The sequence below is a fragment of the Sminthopsis crassicaudata genome, chromosome 2 (assembly GCF_048593235.1).
Source record: "Sminthopsis crassicaudata isolate SCR6 chromosome 2, ASM4859323v1, whole genome shotgun sequence".
Lineage (NCBI taxonomy): Eukaryota > Metazoa > Chordata > Mammalia > Dasyuromorphia > Dasyuridae > Sminthopsis > Sminthopsis crassicaudata.
The window spans coordinates 449,634,792-449,653,126 of record NC_133618.1 but is presented as its reverse complement, the minus strand read 5'-3'; positions in this window follow the sequence as shown (position 1 = coordinate 449,653,126).

The following is an 18,335-nucleotide window of genomic DNA, read 5'->3' as shown; positions in this document are numbered from 1 at the left end:
TGTGTGACTCTGAAGGACACAAGTTTCCTCATCTGTAAAAGGGCTCTTAAAGTCCTTTCCAGTTCTACATCAATGATCCAATGAAATTCCAACTCTTCGGTTTCTTAGAATCTCTGTGAGTGAACAGACTATTTCAATTGTATTAATTGGTTCTGAGAAATCGGATCAGTGTTTATGCACACAGTATACAAACTGACAATGATAAACCAAAAAATTAAAAAATATGGTTTCAAGGGAATTAATGGATTAAGGGAAATAATAATAAAAACACTCGCTGACCACTTGACCAATATCTCAGGTCATCCACCAAATGACGCTACTGTGTCTGGAAACATGAAGGAATATACACAGTTTTGTGGGAATGATATACTCAATGCCAGATTTTTATACGGTATATACAAATATTTGGCTGAATTTGGCTCAGAAAAACCTGAGATTTTTACAGCTATTCTGTGTGCTGCTAAACTTCTCCCTCTCTGAGTTAGAGTATCCACTTCTATAAAATTTGTTTTTCTCTGAGATTCGCCGTAACTTTGACCTTCTACATTCTAAGGTTCCTCCCAGCACCAATGTTTTGTGATTCTATGGGCTAGGACAGAATGTACCTTTGATGACATCTCAAAAGGGAATGTTTTGGAGAAAAAAGGATAGAAATCATCATGATCACATTTTGTGAGTGTATGAGAGTCAGACAGACAAAAGAGAGACAGAGTCAGTTAGCTAGTTAGTTAGTTAGTTAGTTAATTTAAAGACATTCTGATGACTGGTAGAATATATTACAAGAAAGTAGAAACCAAGAGGCTGACACTCAAAGTCCTGGTTCAGTCTCTAATTTATATTAATTCAGTGCAACAAGCACTGGCACTCTGCTTAGGCTTTGGAGATTTGTTGTTTCAATAATGTCCAAGTCTCCATTATCTAATCTGGAGGGTTTTTTTGGGAAAAATACTGAAATGATTTGCTATTTTCTTCTCCAGTTCATTTGACAGATGAAGAAATTGAGGCAAACAGGATTAAGTGACTTGTCCAAGGTCATACAGTTACTAAGTGCCTAAAGCTAAACTTAAACTCAAGAAGGTGAGTCTTTCTGATTGCTAATTATCCAGTTCCTAGTTCGGGAACACTTAATAACCCAATTTGGCTATCAGGTAGATTCCATTAAGAGGAATGATATGAAACAAAATTAGAAATGTATATCATATTTCAGACATTGAGAGTTGGGTGAGACATCAGAAGCTATCTAATTCAAACCCCTCCTTTTACAGTTGAGACCCTGGGAGATTAAATTATTCATCCACCAAGGCAGAACAAGATGCAAACCAAGCTTGCTGACTCCAGAGGCCATGTGTTTTTCATTAAACCACATTGTAGGGCAGCTTTAGACTATACAGATTTATAAATGCCTGACCAAGGAATTTGTATTTTCTCTTCAAGGCTGGGATAAGAAGCCAATGAAATCCTTCACTAGGGGAAGGATACGGTCAGATCTGTGCCTTTGAAAGCTCATTTTGGCAGCTATGTGGGGAGGGTGGATTAGAGACTAAAAGCAGAGACACCAGCTAGAAGCCCTTGTGACATATCAGGCAGAAGGTGATGAGAACCATGAACTGGGCTGGTGAATTCCCGAGTGAAGAGAACATGGCAGGTGCAAAAGATGTTTTGACTAAAGAATCCATGAGACTCAGCATCATATCCAGCAAGTTTTGAGGTAGGAGAAGGAAGAGCCAAAGACAACTCTTAGATTTCAAATCTGAGTTACTGGAAGGATGATGGTGACCTCAACAGAAATAGCAAAGTTTGAAAGGACAGGTTTGGGTAGGAATAAACAGTTCTATTCTGTTCTGCATATATCACAAATAGGTCCTAGGCCAAACCCCATTTGGTCATTTTTTTGGGTCCCGATTGATTTAAATTAAATGTAAATAGCAATCATTACTGCTTTGGCCAGAAACCCTGAGGGGTCCTCCCCTCTCAGATTCATTCATTTATTTATTTAGATTTTTGTTTTTTGGACTAGGTGAAAGAGGAGATTCTTTTACTCATTATCAGTCACTACCTAGCCTTAATCACTGATTGGATGTGGCCTTAGACAAACTGAGATCTGTTAAAGACCTTTGCTTAAAAAGGCCAGGTCTCACATTTCATACAGGGCCATTTCCCTTCATCTTGCTCTATATCTTGTATTCAACCCAAATGGTTCTGGAGGAGAAATCCTTAATCCAATTCACTTAAATCCAATTCATTTGCATGTCATGACATCAACTTCCAGATGTCATGATCTTCTTCGAGAACAAAGGGCAAACAACAACATCAGTAGACTCATCCAAGAGGCAACTGACCATGGGAGGACTGGCTTGGAGGAGCTATATTGGGAACCTTTTGTTGTTCAGGATTTAAAGCTGTCTCTGATTCGTTGTGTCCTCATTTGGGGTTTCCTGGCAAATCTATTGGAGTGGTTTGCATTTTCCTTCTTCAGCTCATTTGACAGATAAAGAAACTGAGGCAAACAGTATTAAAATGACTTACCCAGGATCACATTGCTATTATGTGTCTGAGGGCAGATTTGAACTCAGAACTCAGAAAAAATGAATTTTCCTGGCCCTATGCTCTATCTACTGCACAACTTAACTCCTCATTCAGGTCTTGGGATTGTAGATTTAGGACACAATCTGCATGGAAAGGATCACTGAATCTATGGCAACAGTGAATAATAATCAATAGTTAACAGTGCTTTAAGATTTGCAAAGTTCTTTTCTCAAAACAACACTAAAATGCTTATACAGTATCACCCCCATTTTATAGATGAGTAAACTAAACCTCTGAGAGGTTAAATCAATTGCCCAAGTTCAAGCACAGCTAGTGCCTAAGGTGGTACTTGAACCCAAGTTGCTTGACTTCAGAAGAGAAATGAACTATGAGTCTTAGGAGACATCTACACTTAAGGGGGTTGAAGATGGATAATAGATGAATCAGCAAAGGAACCTGAGAAACACCTGTTAGACAGGTTAGGAGAGGAATAGGGTTCAGTGGTATTCCACCCAGCTAAAAAAAAAAGTATCCAGATGTAAAAGGCAGACAAAGTGGGGAAAGCTATAGAAAGATCAAGATACATAGGGATGGAGAAAAAGAAGGAGGAAGACCATATAAAGACCATCCTGCTTAATAGGGAGCGTTTGCATACTGCTGTAAGGTTTACAAAGCACTTTCTATAAGTTTTCTCATTTGATCCTCATCATAATCCCATGAGTTTGGTACTAATATTATCTCCAGGAAACTGACACTAAGAGAAATTAAATGATTTGCCCAGGATCACACAGCTAATATGTTGAGGCAGAGTTTGAACTCAGTTCTTCCTGATCCAAGCCCAGCACTTTAACAATGGTAACCATTGTGGAAACAGCCTCAGTAGTGTGGTGAACCTGAATCCAAGCCCAACACAGTGCCTTGCACATAGTAGGGGTTTAGTAAATATTTGTGGAGTTATTGAATTGAATCAAAAACCACTGCTTTCATGCTACAGTTAGGTGAGCAGTAGTAACTGGGAGGGGGACAGGAGAGAAGGAAAATGCTAGTGAGGAGTCAGGGAAGTCTTGGGTTCAGCCCTGCATGGCTGTTTATATCTTTCTTCTAGACTTCTCCCTATATTACCTGGGTGTTTCTTCCTGTTATCTAAGGAAAGTAGAGTTGACAGTCTGGAGAATGGATTTGCATAGAATCTGCATGAAATTTCCATCTACTTCAGAGGAACTGTCTCTTTGTGATTTTTGAGTTAAACTATTTTTACTCCTTCTGTAAAGCCTGTATTTCTTGATTTCAATGCTTATCCTCCTCCTTACCTGCTCACTTTTGCATTCTCAGGCATTCTCATTTCTGTGATCTAAATACCTTATTCTTTGCCCAGAAAGGCAACATCATTGTCCCTTTTATTCAGAGTCAACAATGTAGTATGGTGGCAAGAACAGTGGATTTAAATTCAGAAGATTTAGCTTCAATTCTCAGTTCTTCCACTTTCCAGCTGTATGACCCCAAGCAAATTTAATCTTTATAGACCTCAGTTTTCTATAAAAATAAAAAATAAAATTTCCTATAAAAACAAGGGGGATAGATCACTAGTTGGCTTCTCAGCTTTTTTCCAGCTCTAAATTTCACCATTTAAACAAGGTATTTCTATTTTTTTCCCTAAACTTGAGCCTAGAGAAAAACATTCCACCAAAAACCCTCCTCAATCTAGATTGTGGTACCAGATATGCTGAATAACATGCTCAGTCTCAAATGGGGCAAAGAGAAGAGCCATGAAGAGAGGACAGGATGGGGAAATGGGGCAGCTTGCTCTTCTGGTCCTCTTGAGTCTGATTGTCATGGTTTAACATTGTTTCTTCTCAATTCCAAATTCCTATAGTATATTACATTATCCTATGTCATAGTATAGAAAGAAAATGTCAGAATTAGAAGGGACCATAGAACACAGAATTCAGAATGTCAGAACTGGAAGGGATCTTAGAATATAGAATATGGAGTATTGATTACTTCATTATATATTTAAAATATATTATGTATTTGCAGTTTCATGTGCAATCTTTTTTATTATACTATGTTATAGAAATGCTTGTTTTATTCTATAAATTTAAAAAATGTTAAATAAATTTTTTTAAAAAGTAGACAGGACAAGACATAACATGTCAGACTAAAAAGATCTTAGGTCATGCATGATAGGACTTCAACACTACAAGAGACCTTAGATCAGTGATCCTCAAACTTTTTAAATAGGGGCCAGTTCACTGTCCCTCAGACTGTGGGAGGGCCGGACTATAGTAAAAACAAAACCTCACACTCTGTGTCCACCCCTCAGCCCATTTGCCATAACCTGCATAAAGGTCCTCAGCTGGCCACATCTGGCCCACAGGCAGTAGTTTGAGAACCCCTGCTTAGAATAGAGAATGTTAGAGATGAAAACTATCTGAGACACCATATAGTGCAACCCTTCTTTGTACAGAGGAGAAACTGAGTCCCAGAGGGAAAAATTTCCCCTCCTGGCCTAGGTTGATCCTAGACTTCTCCCCATTCATTACTTGGAGTTTTCCTCTCTACACAGGAATCCAGTTCCTCAGTAGGGAGTCTATCAAATACTTTCTAGACAGAATAGTCTCAAGAAAAAAATGAAAAAGCATTTCTTAAGCACTTATCATATGTCACTTTGAACACAAGTCAAGGAACTTTCATTCTAATTGGGGGAAACAAAACAACATTCGGTTAGAAAGGAAGTGCAGGTGTTGAGAGCAGTAGCCCCTTTGGTATTCTTTGTTTGATCTCCAACTTCCTTTGGGACTTGGACCTTTGATACAAGATCTGGTCAAACTAGTTTGGGCTATCTGAGGTGTCCAGGGTTTTACAGCCCCCATCCTAATCTGCTCAGATAGACCAAATGGCATCAGGAAATTCCTTTTGGGAAGAGACTTCTGTCTGTCCCCAAAAGATAACAAGAGAGTCCTTATCTTAATTTACATCACTCTCAGGAACCTCCCTACATCACTGCATAAAAGAGAGAACGGGAATCTTCTCTTTGCAAATGGCCTTGTACCATGCAGCCATTTTGCCCACCGGCTCTCCGGTGTTTCCATTCTAATCAATAAAGACTATGTTTCCATACAGCATTAAGTAGCAAATTCCTTTGCTGCCGAATCCGCCATTGGTTACTTTGGGGGAGGAAGGAGAGAGAGAAAAAGAACAGAACCATCTCGGTTTAGACCACAATTTACTCATCATTTACTCCTCAATTTAATACTCATCATTTGGTGGCTCGATCTTTCGAGGTAATTTTACTGAGGTAAGCTGGAAATTCTCCCTTTTATAAGTGTGGGCAGATTAAAACCAAAATCCCGGGAAGATAGTGGTTTTAATCTGCGGGGAGCTGAAAGAGCTCTGGGAATCGTTTGATCTGGGACAGCTAGATGCAAATGGATTCTGTTTTTGGACAGATATTTCCTCTATAAAGGGAAATATTTGTGGGACCTGACAGAGACGTCTGATCAGGTTGCGCTATAAAAGTGGAAATTTTCGGGCTTGTGTAGTGGTAAAAATGGGTCAACTCTTCTCTTCCATCCCTAAAGACTCACCTCTGGGATATCTCTTGAGAAACAGGAAAAATTAGGCCTCAAGGATTTCAAATTTAAAAGTCTTATTCATTTTTGCTATGAAGTATGGCCCCTTTATCAACTTTATCAATGTGGCCTGGCTTGTTAGCGGATCTATTATTTTCTCTACTATTAGGGAATTAGATCTATATTGCAGAAGACACGGTAAATGGTCAGAAGTTGCATATGTGCAAGCTTTCTGGGCCCTCTACAGGGATCCCAAATCGCGGTTAACTTGCGGGATGTTTCTGCCTAAGTTTACTGAGGTGGAACTGGGGAGAGACGCTGATCTCCAGCAGAACTTAATCCCAGAGCTGGACTCCGGGAATACTCTGATGCTTTGCCCTTCTCTGCTGAGAAGCGGAGACCCTTCCTCCTCACCCTGCTCCCTCCCGGCTCCTACTCAGGTTTCCCTGCCCCAGAGCCTCCTACCCCTCCCACGCAGCCAGACTCTACTACAGCTGCGGCCCAGGACTCTGATTTAGCTATCTCTAAGCCTTGCCTCCCGAGAGAAATGGCCAGCTCTTTGGGGGAAATGCTTAGAGTGCAAAGGTCCCCCCCTTCTTGGGATTTTTCCCACATAATGGAACTTGTTGGGGGGTTTACAGCCGTTCCTTTTCCGAACGATCTTTCCTGGGGAGATGTTATCTCTTCTTATCCCACAATACAGGAGATAAGAATGATTCGGGAGCTAACGCCCAGGTTTGTGGCTAACGTGATTGGGAGGTACCAGATGAGGGTCCTTGCTATTATTCCCTTCGCAGACTCCGGGGGGAACTCGGAAGAGGAGAGTGGGGACATAGAAGAGGGGAGTGAGAACAGAGAGGAGGAGAATGGGGATACAGAGATGAGGGATCATCTTTTAACCCATCCCATTGAAGGAATGGAAAAGGAGAATGCAAAGCAGGTAGATTATGAGAAGCTTATGCAAGCAGCTGATAAGAATCCTATTAGAGAATTTACTAACCTGCACCCCACTTTTCTAGAGGGGATTGCTGTCATTCCATGCATTTTTTAATCAGTCTTCTCTAGGTATAAGACTAAATTGGCAGAAATTGGCTCTAGAATCCCAAAATTCCAGGACTCAATTATCAGAAGTTGCCTTTGGGGTATAAAGGGATTGGGAGGAGGACGGGAAGGCTAGGAGTAAAGAGCAGACAGCAGGCACAGATTCTGGCTACTGCTATTTTCCATGGGCCCCAAAGTTTGTGCATCAGATTCCGTCAGCCACTGGGCGAGGAATTGCCCGCAGGCTCTAGCCCTGACCCTGAGTACGAACGGGAAGGACGCTGGAAGAGCGAGGGCCCAGAGAAGGAAAGGACCATGGACTCCAGCCTCGCCCCCCAGGCCTCTCCAGACTTGAGGTGGCGTGCCCCTGGCCAGGCCCACCTTCTTCTATCAGCAAAGCCAAGCTGCCAGGGGTAAATTTGGATTTAGCAGGTACGCCAATCTCGTTTTTTCATACGAGAAGCCTCAGTTGTTCTACTCCTCCATTCAGATCCTACTCGCCCATCCCCCCAAGGTACTGGAATTGAAGGAAAAATTGTTTGGAAACCCTGCCCTGCCTTGCCAGCTTGAGGACCTCATGTTTCCAACTATCCCTTCCTATCTTAGCCTATTGATGGGAAGGAAGAGGCTTTTGCTATATTAGCTATGGAACCTCTAGGAATTTGATAAAGGAAAACTAGGAGCTCAGTTCTCTCTAATTAAAATCTCCAAATAATACCAAACCCTCTCACAATTCTCTGTGAAATCTGGGAGGAAATAGGAGTTTTAAGAACTAGGATTAAGAAATTGGTTAGTTATTTGTGATTTTAAATTTTAACCTGTTGTACTAATGTAGGTAAGTGGAACTTGGCAATTTTAAAGTGACAGGAAAGTTTTTTCCTTGAAGCAGTCTTTAGAGCCTGCTAGAGTAAAGGCCATAAACCCTTATCTGATTGAAACTCTAGCAGCAGAAAAAAACCATTTGATTATGGGAAATAAAATTTGGCTATTGTCTTTGCATATTAGATTGTTTATTCTGAGTATAAGATCTTGGAATCTGTTTGAATATTGATGCATTTACTGCTAAAAGAGAGATTTGCTAATTGCAGTTAGGCAAACCCTCAGAAAGGAAAATTGTTGGGTTTAATTCGGGTTATAAGCTATACAGTGTGAATTTTACAGGTTTTGAAGAAAAAGGATTGAGCAATTAAAGATTTGCAAGGTATTAGAAGGTATGTTACAAGAAGAAAAGTTTTAATGGAAGGATGAAAGGAAAAAAGGTTTTTGAATAGGGGAAGGGTGAGCACAAGGAATACTTTCCTCCCCTCCCCCCCAAGTGTTTCCTGCCGGTTTTTTTTTTTTTTTCGTCAAGTTGCTGCTATAGCAACGAAAGAGTGATTTAAAAAGACTGGATCAAGTTTAGGTTAATTGATTGAATATTTGTTTCTTGATACAAAATGGGTTTAATGTCTGTGAAATATAATCATAAATGTGATCCATACTGAAAGTTTAATTGCTATTTTGAGAACTTCTTGAATTCTTGTATGTGGTATTTGGACATTTTGTATAAGTTTAAAACATATAAGTTTAAAGATTATATTGGGTCATTCTAAGATTATTTAAAAGAGCCTCTAAAGTAATAAGGTTTTTTCTGGGGTTTTTTGAAAGTGTTTCTGTTAAGGACAATATGCAATTTGGGATATTTTACTATGTATTGAGTTTCAAAAAAGCAAAGTGCTCATTTATGAAACATCTATTTGAATATGATAATTGTTTAAGTTGTGAAATTATTGAGACAAATTCCTTACTGTTATCAATATAAGGTTATGATAAATGTTTGTTTAGAATTTATCAGAAATCTGATTAATGGAATCTATTATTGGGGAAGGGAATGAAAATTTTCTTGAACTTAAAGTTAATTAGTTAATGCTTTTGGGGAGTTTTAAAAGCTTCACCCTCTGGCAGTTAATGGGACAATTGATTGGAAGTTGAGTTTTAACTGCTCCTGTTATAGTTATGTTTTTGCATTTTTTCCTCATGTAACTGATTTCTATGATAAAAGCAATGGTCTATAGAATTGGTGATGCAATTATGTCATACCTTGCTATTTTCAGTTGTATTATATGCAATCATTGTATCCTGAATGCTTGGGCAAATAAGCATTTAGTCTGGTAATTTGTCTGCTACTGTTAGAAAACACTAATGTTTTGTTTTTAAGTTTTCAATCATTTTTTCACATAGGAACCTGCTGACCAATCTATTTTGGCCTCTTCACATTTTTGCAGCAGTCGTGTGAACCAGTCTTTATATCACAGACTGTTCTAACCTTTATTTGTTAGATTTATGTTTTGTTTTAGATCTTGGGTCAAATTTCAGATATTGACTTGCTTCTGGGACCTAGATCAGCTTTGATTGTCAGCACAGCAGACCCATCCCATGGAACAAGAGCCTCCAACCATTTCTCAGCCTGCAGCAGTTTAGAAGAGACAATGGACTAAACTCTGCTTCTAGGGAACTTTGGGCTGATGTGGAGGACTTTGGGAATGGTTGATGAATGACTTTTAAACCTTGTCTGGGTTATTTATTACTGTGTTAAAATTTGGGTTGGGAGTGGTTAAAACTGTGTAACTATTGTTATTCTAAGACAGTGTGGGAAATTAACTTTGACTTTCTGAGCATTTTCTCCTACTTCTCTTTAATAGATGGGCCATTAGCATTTTACCAACAGTCCACAGAAGGGATCTGAGATATTTCCCCATTTCCAGTGTCACCATCTCTACCCTGGATGACACCCCACTTTTAATCTGTTCCTGAGATCTGTTTTCTCTAGGCTTCAAGTTTTGTATTCTCATCTGGACTTCAGACTGGGGAAAATTGACGGGACAACTGACTGGGACACCCTCTAGATGCCCTATTGCCATCCCCACACCTCACACCTCACCTCCTGGCATGAACCCCAAATCTCTACGATCCTTGTCAGCTCGAAGCAGTTAAAGAGGAGTTCATCGCCCCTATTCCCACATGCATGTGGAGGTGACTGCTTGAAGGGGGAACAAGACAAGGGGACCCCGCTACTCTGAAGATCCTTGGAGAAAATCTTCCTCAAATAAGAGACCCTGCCTCAAAAAATTTTTCTTAAAAGAATTTAAGAGTTAATTGCTTGAGGGGGGTTATTGTTGAGGGCAGTAGCCCCTTTGGTATTCTTTGTTTGATCTCCAACTTCCTTTGGGACTTGGACCTTTGATACAAGATCTGGTCAAACTAGTTTGGGCTATCTGAGGTGGCCAGGGTTTTACAGCCCGCATTCTAATCTGCTCAGATAGACCAAATGGCATCAGGAAATTCCTTTTGGGAAGAGACTTCTGTCTGTCCCCAAAAGATAACAAGAGAGTCCTTATCTTAATTTACATCACTCTGAGGAACCTCCTTACATCACTGCATAAAAGAGAGAACAGGAATCTTCTCTTTGCAAATGGCCTTGTACCATGCAGCCATTTTGCCCACCGGCTCTCCGGTGTTTCCATTCTAATCAATAAAGACTATGTTTCCATACAGCATTAAGTAGCAAATTCCTTTGCTGCTGAACCTGCCATTGGTTACTTTGGGGAAGGAAGGAGAGAGAGAAAAAGAACTGATCCATCTTTGTTTAGACCATAATTTACTACTCATCATTTACTACTCATCACAGGCATCCTTTATTTACATAAGGAGGCCAGATGACTGACATGGTGAAACAGCAGAAGGCACCCCCAGTGCCAACCAGCCATTCTAGGTGAGCTCTGGGACGGCCTGAGGTTGTGCAGAGCTGGAGTAGGAATCCAGTTTTTTCTAAGAATAAATCCAGCGCTGTTTGCTTGTTCCAGCTCTCCCTTCTCTTGGCCCTTTTTTTCACCTATAAATGGAAATTAGATACTTTCTTTACCTCTGTCAAGTCAAGCCAATAAGCATTTACTCAAGTGTCTACAGTGTGGCCAGCTCTATGCTACACGCTGGGGAATCAGGGAGGAGAGCACTTAAAGAGGGGGGGTGGGGCAAAGGTGGGCAGGGAAAGGTGAGACTGGGCACTGAGAAGTAGAAGAGATGGAACGGGTGGGCAAAGCTGCAAAGGTTCTGGCCAGAGATGTTATAGAGGTAAGGCCGTCTGGCTCTCCATGGGCACCAAACAGGCACACCCAGAGTTCAGTGGGGATGAGTAATAAAAACATCTGTACAGCCCAACTCACTGGGGAGGGAGCAAAGGAAGTGTAAGCCTTGGAGCATCATCAGTTCCTCCTGCTGCTCCCCTTTTCCCAGACAACTTAGGCCTATCATCTGGGAGCAGCTACAGGCGGTACTCCAATCAGTGCTGTCTTTCTCAGCCATACCCGAGGGTTACACCGAATTCTTGCACCCCTCATTCCTTAGATCAATCAGATGCCCACATTCATCCCTACAGTCCAGGACTATGTCTCTGATGAGATCTCAGAGGGATGGTTTGGGAAGGGCAAGACAGTCACTTTCTCTCTGTGTGTCTCAGTTGCTTCAGCTTTAAAAAGGGAGCAATAATCCCTGTCCTTCTTTCCTCACCAAGCAGCTCTAAGATTCCGTTGAAATGATGTATAGGATTTAGAGCTAGAGGGCACCTTGTACATAGTCTGTTCTAGTACTCTATGAAGCAGTTCTTTCTACAGCATCTAAGAGATGTGGCTTATTCAGATCCTGTTTAAATAACTTCAAGGATGGGGATTTCCTGTTTTTGTAAGATAATGTGTTCCCAGGTTTAGAGTTTTATTTGTTAGACAATTCTTCTTAAAGTGGATAAGAAATCTGCCTTCTTATAGCTTCCTCTAAATGTTTTCAATTCTATTATATATGGTAAGTCTAGTTCATCTTTCACCTTAAAGCTTTTCAATTAATTTCAACTTTGTTATTATGCATCCCAGTTTCTCTCTTCTCCAGAGTGAGCATTTCCCAATTATTATAAGCACTTTTCCAGAAAATGCAGCTGCTAAAGTAGGGAGGACAGCAACAACTACTCCTCCTGGGCTGCTTCCATCTGGCTGGAACAGAAAAAGTCCTAAGGTTTGCTAAAGGCCATCAGGAGTATCTTACAAGCAGTCCCCTCCCTTTCCAGGCCTAAGGCTAGAGAACTCATTTCCCAATTAGAAGTTCTCCATGGGATATATCCTCCTACACCTATTGCGGAGATGATGCCAGAACTCGTACTATGTGAAAAAGCCCTGGACATGAGGTTGAATCTCAGCTTTGCTCATGCAAATGAGAGTGAACAAGTACGTGGCCTCCTATGTCTAGTTACATATGCTTGTGTGGATGTGTCCTTCTATTTGTCCATTTCTCCACCTGTGAGCCTTGCACATATGTGGACTAGTGGGCTGCATTTGGTGCACCAAGATTTAGCTGTTTCAGCAGCTTGCTCATTCCTCCGAAATCATAACATTTCATCTGCAGCATTCCGTAGCTTTCCTGGGATTCAAATCAAGGAATTAGCATAGTAAATGTTTTTCCTGGAGAAGGTTTAATTGAAGCCTTAAGGGTAATAGCTAGGTATTAGTTTGATGCTGCTTCCTGAAGGAGGGGGAAGAAGCCCTGCTGGAATGGAGCAATGCTAGATAATGTTATGAACAGTAATAACTATTATATTATAATATATAATACTATGTTATTTATATTATTAATTAGAATTTCATTATAATTATATATAACTATAATTATAAATATATAATATATTATATCAATCATAATATATGATAGTAATAACTATTATACTGTGCAGTGTTATGAATAGTAATAACTATTATACTTCTACTACTAATAACAATGGGCAAGCTTTAAAGCTATAGAGCTTTTTCAAATCCATTCCACTCAACTGTCACATTGATCTTCCTACAGCATGACGTCATCCCCTATTCAACAAACTCCAATTGTCTCACAAAGACCTCTAAGAATAAATATAAAATCTTTTGTTGAATTCTTAAAACCTTTTTGGACTCAGTCCCCTCTTATCTTTTCAGCCTTCTTATTTTTTCTCTTCTCTTTTACTTTAGAACCAGGGACACCATCCTCCTTGCTGTCCTTTTACCAAAACTTTCCAACTCCCAACTGGTCATTTTTGCTATCTATCCTCCATACCTGGAATGCTCTCTCTCCTTATCTCTATCTCCTGGCTTCCAGCGTTTACTTCGAGTCTCAGCTAAAATCTCTACAAGCTAAAATTTCTGCAAGAAACATTTACTGGAGACTTACATGAACTGATGCTAAGTGAAATGAGCAGAACCAGGAGATCATTATACACAGCAACAAGAAGATTATATGATGATCAATCTGACAGACTAGCTTTCTTCAACAATGAGATGATTCAGACCAATTCCAATTGCTCAGTGATAAAGAAAGCTATCTACACCCAGAGGGAGGACTGTGGGAATTGAGTGTGGTTCACAACATAGCATTTTAACTCTTTGTTGTTGTTGTTTGCTTGCATTTTTTTTCTTTCACAGTTATTTTTCTTCCTTCTTGATCTAATTTGTCTTGTATAGCAAGATAACCGTATAAATATGTATACATATATTGGATCTAACATATATTTAACATATTTAACACGTATTGGACTACCTGCCATCTAGAGGAGAGGGTGGGGGTGTAGGAGAGGAAAATTTGGAACAGAAGGTTTTGCAGAGGTCAATGATGAAAAATTACCCATTCATATGTTTTGTAAATAAAAAGCTTTAGTAATAATAAAAAAGAAACATTTCCTGGTCCCCCTCAATATTAGTGTATTCCCCCTGAGATAATCTCTAATTATCTTGTGTATACCTTCTTTATATAGAGTAGTTTATACATTATCTTCCTATTTAATCCTGAGCTCCTGGAGCTAAGGGATTGTTTTGCTTTTTTGATTTCTTTTCTTTGTATTGAAATGGAAAAGTACCCCAAATGGGGCCATGAGAAACATAATCTTGACTCTTTGTAGTTAGAACTTTATTACTAGTTCTTCACTCCCAAATGCAGATGGTATTTTTAACAACCCAGATGTGCTGTCCTGAGAGACCTGAGACCTTCATGACCTGATAAGTTTGCTGCTGCCTGAGAATGACACCCTTAGAGTGATAACTTTTTTTGCCTCCTGTTTAGAATAGAAATTCCTTTATTATGACAAATGTATCAAGAAACATTTTGATGTCTCTCTCTCTTCTCTCTATAAATATGTGGCCCTGAGACCACTTATTTGCTGACTCCCCTGTTCTGGTGGGGTGCAGTTGCTAGCTAGCAATAAACGCTCTTAAATTTTCATTATTTTGGCTGCCCTGTTTTTCTCTCTCCTGGGTACTTCAATATTCTCCAGCATTTAATCATGAGGGTGTGAGATAGGGCAGGGATGGGTCTGTGGTTCTTCTCTCTCCCTAAAATTCTATGGGTGGGTCCATAGGAAAAGAATTCCCCTACTCAAAGCTGTGATAAGAAAGACTTTATTGGTTAGAAATAAAGACCAAGATGTCTTGGCGGGCAATATCAGCTTCAAGGAAGTAATATTGCAAAGAAACATAATCTGAAAACTTCACTTTATACAGAAACAGAATAATAGAACAGAATAAGCAAAAATACTTAAGTTTGTATCTGAAAAGGTCTTTCCTGCTTCCACAGGATATGTAAGTCCTTTTAAGTTTGTATAACAAAGGAGTTCTTCTCCAGAGACTGTAAGTCCATTTATGTATATGTACCATATATATATATGTACCAGGAGAAGGGAGACCTGGACTAGACAAACAGGACTGCACTTGTATTCAGAAAAAAAAAAAAAAAAAAAACAATTTAGAGGCCTCTTCCAGCCTTGGTACTGATTACCAGTGAAAGCTAGGGCAAGTTACCTCACCTCTCTAAATCTCACTTTCCTTATTTGTAAAATTAGGGGATGGGACTGGAAGATCTTTAAAGTCTCTTGAAGCTATAGATCCTATAATTCCCTTCAACTCCCAATACACTTGTGTATGGGTATGCTCCAGGAGTGAGAAGCTTAACACATATGCCTTCCAGAAGTCTGACTGTAAGAAATGAGCAGATGCAGTAAGGAAAAGAAGTGATTTGAATCCTAGTCTTTCCATTCATCTCTGTGTGATCTTAGGCAAATAATATGAATTCTAATTTCTCATCCACAAAATGGAGGGCTCATAGGAGATGATCTCTAAGGTTTCTTCTTATTCTAGACCCAAGGAGTCTATGATTGAATGAGGACTGAGGTCAGACAATAGAGCCAATTCTATCTAGCAAGCCAGATTCCCAAGAAGGCTGGAGTGGGCTGCTGATCCCTGTGCTTCTCACCTCAGGACTCTCGGATTGCCTGGGCTCCTCTAGACTTAAGAGCAGCTGTTAACAACTTTATTCCCAAACTCTAGAACTGACTGTGCTCATTTTTAAAAAGGAGACAGATGAAGCAGTTTTTGCTCATAAGGGAGATCTGGCTAATGGATGATCACTTATTTATAGGCAGTGGGGGAGAAATAAGGGAATGAGGAGGGTTATTTGGTGTTCCCTTCTTTAAAATCCATTCTAAAACCTAATAACTCACTAGCTAGATCTCTGGCCTAAAAAGCTTTGGATTCTTAGGGATAAGAGTTCAAAAATAGGGCTTCTACTCTGAGCCCTGTCCTTGACTTTGACCTTGAGCAAGCCCCTTTCCCAGTTACCTTCTCTATAAAAGGAGAATTTTAGACGGTAGGATATCTTCCAGTACATTGTGTATTTTATATTCTAAGATCTCAGTTCTAATGTCCAACAAATAGTTGGATCCCAGGAAATCAAATAACTCTCACCCAAAGGCCACCTTCCCCTTGTAGTTCATGCTCATTTTGGGAGCTAAGCAGGAGGCAGGAGAGTGGAGAAGGAGAGAAGACCACAGAAAAATTAGCACCAAGGCCTCAGGGGCTTCTCCTAATTTGCAATGTTAATTTAAAAGATTTGCATAATGTCTTCATAGGGATTTTATTTTTCTTGCACATTTAAACCATTTGATTATATATATAATTTTTCCCCCTGACACCCTGGAGGTTTCCTTCCCCTTTTTCCTTCCCTTCTTATCTCTCTTAAATATAATCAGTATTTTCTTCCAAAAACTAATGAAACATTTGGGAAATCAAATCCACAGACCCCATTCAAATCATCTTTCACAGGTTAGGGAAACTGAAGCTTAAGGAAGTTAAAGAGGCCCTTCTTTGGTCACATAGTAACCCAGTAAGAGAGCCACGACTAGATCCCAGACCTTTGATACCTAAAACAGGGCTCTTTCCATTGTCCAGCACTACTTATAGTCCTTTCCCTCTGTCTATGGAAAAACAAGAAAGAAGAATCTGTTATGTCCAAAAAATCCTGCCCAGCCATCAGGACTGTTTGCTGATTCATTCACCCATTGTCCCAAGAAGTTTGGTACCAGTTCTCCCCAAGGACATCTATTTCAGTACATATGGGGTAAATCCCTCCTTTCGGATCCCTGGGATTTAATTCCTGGAGTCAAGGCAACAGAAAATAGACTCTGAGGAGCAGGTAAGAGCTATTATATCCCACCCCATACATTTCCAATGGCCTACAGAGGTTACCCTAGTTCTTAAACCTAAGGCTAAATCAAGGGTCCATTCTACTAGGCTTTAGCATCCCTTCAGAATGAACCCTGGGGCAGAAAAATCTGCATTTTAATCCTACAGCCTGCACCCGGCTAAATTTGTGTGGACACATCTGGGCTTTCATTTTCTCATCTGGCAAGTGGAGTTAACCATTTCTTCTTGACCTCCCTATTAAGGATATAGTGTGGATCACACGAGATGACAATAACAATTTCTATTTCTATAGTAGCTTGATATAGTGGATAGAGAGATGATCTCAGAGTCTGGAAAAAAAAGAAATTCAAGACCCTATTCTGACACAAACTGTCTACATGTTCCTGAGCAAATTATTTTAACTTCTCAGTACTCCCACACAACTATCTAGAACTAGTATAGACAAGATACTGACCTATTTGATGGAGGGAATGTCTTGTCTGGAGGTCCTTTGCACTAATAAAAATACAAGCCCAGTACAAAAAAAAATTATTTTTCCATGTCATTTTAAGATTAACTAAGTGTTTTCCTCATAATAACCCTTAAGGGATTATTCATTCCATTTTATAAATTTGGAAACCTTGGTTTAGTGGAAGACAAGATTTGTCTTTTAAAAAAATCATGGCCAGGATTTGGGCCCTCATTTCCTGCCTCTGAATTCTGCACATATTGTACCTCATTGCTTCTCCCAGCCAGCCTGATGGATGGAAAATACTTTGTTAAAAATCTAAAACACCAAATGCATGTGAAATGTGGCTTTATGTATTGATGGGAAGGACTCAAAACCTTGTGCTGTAGAAACAGTCTGGAGAAATTGGTTTCAACTCTCCAAATGTATTTATTGTTTGGCTCTGGTCCTAAATTCTCTAGATAATTGGGCAACATCCTGTCTCCCTTTGAATAAGCAGATGTGACCCTCCACACATGTAGGCCGATAACTGAACCCTTAGCTCATGCAGATAAAAAAGAAAAATAACAGCTATTCTCCCCACCATCATCATGAATAACTGGCACACACCCTCTCTCTCTCTCTCTCTCTCTCTCTCTCTCTCTCTCTCTCTCACACACACACACACACACACACACACACACACACACACCATCAGGAGGACAAACCAGAATAAAAAGAGGTACAAGCCCTAGAGGGAAGAGAGATAAATATTCCTCCAAGAGAGCTCCCTGCTTTGAAAGTATGCCGTCAACTAGGGTACCTTAAATCCATCCAACCCAGGCCCTCCCAAATTTTTTCCTGAATTCATGGGGTAGAAGGACCAATAATAGGCTATTTCTGGAATGGCCAGGGCCCAGGAAGGGACCCAAAAATGGGAATGTGAGATTACTTCTAAAGTGCAGAAATGACATCAAAGCTATCCTTAGGATTTCTCCACTAAGGAGACCTGGATTAGGCCCCTTTTTTTGGACATCAGATTCCTCTTTCATGAAATGAAAAGAAATGGACTAGATTATTTAGGAGGTCTCTTCTAGCTTGAAATTTTCTATATCTGTGAGCTAGCACAGGGAAGAGCAAGAAGAGAGAATTTGAGAATCTTGGACTTTGAAGATGAAATGACTGATCTAGGAAATAGGATAATAAGAGAGAACAAGGAGGTGTTGTGATATAAAGATTATTCAATAA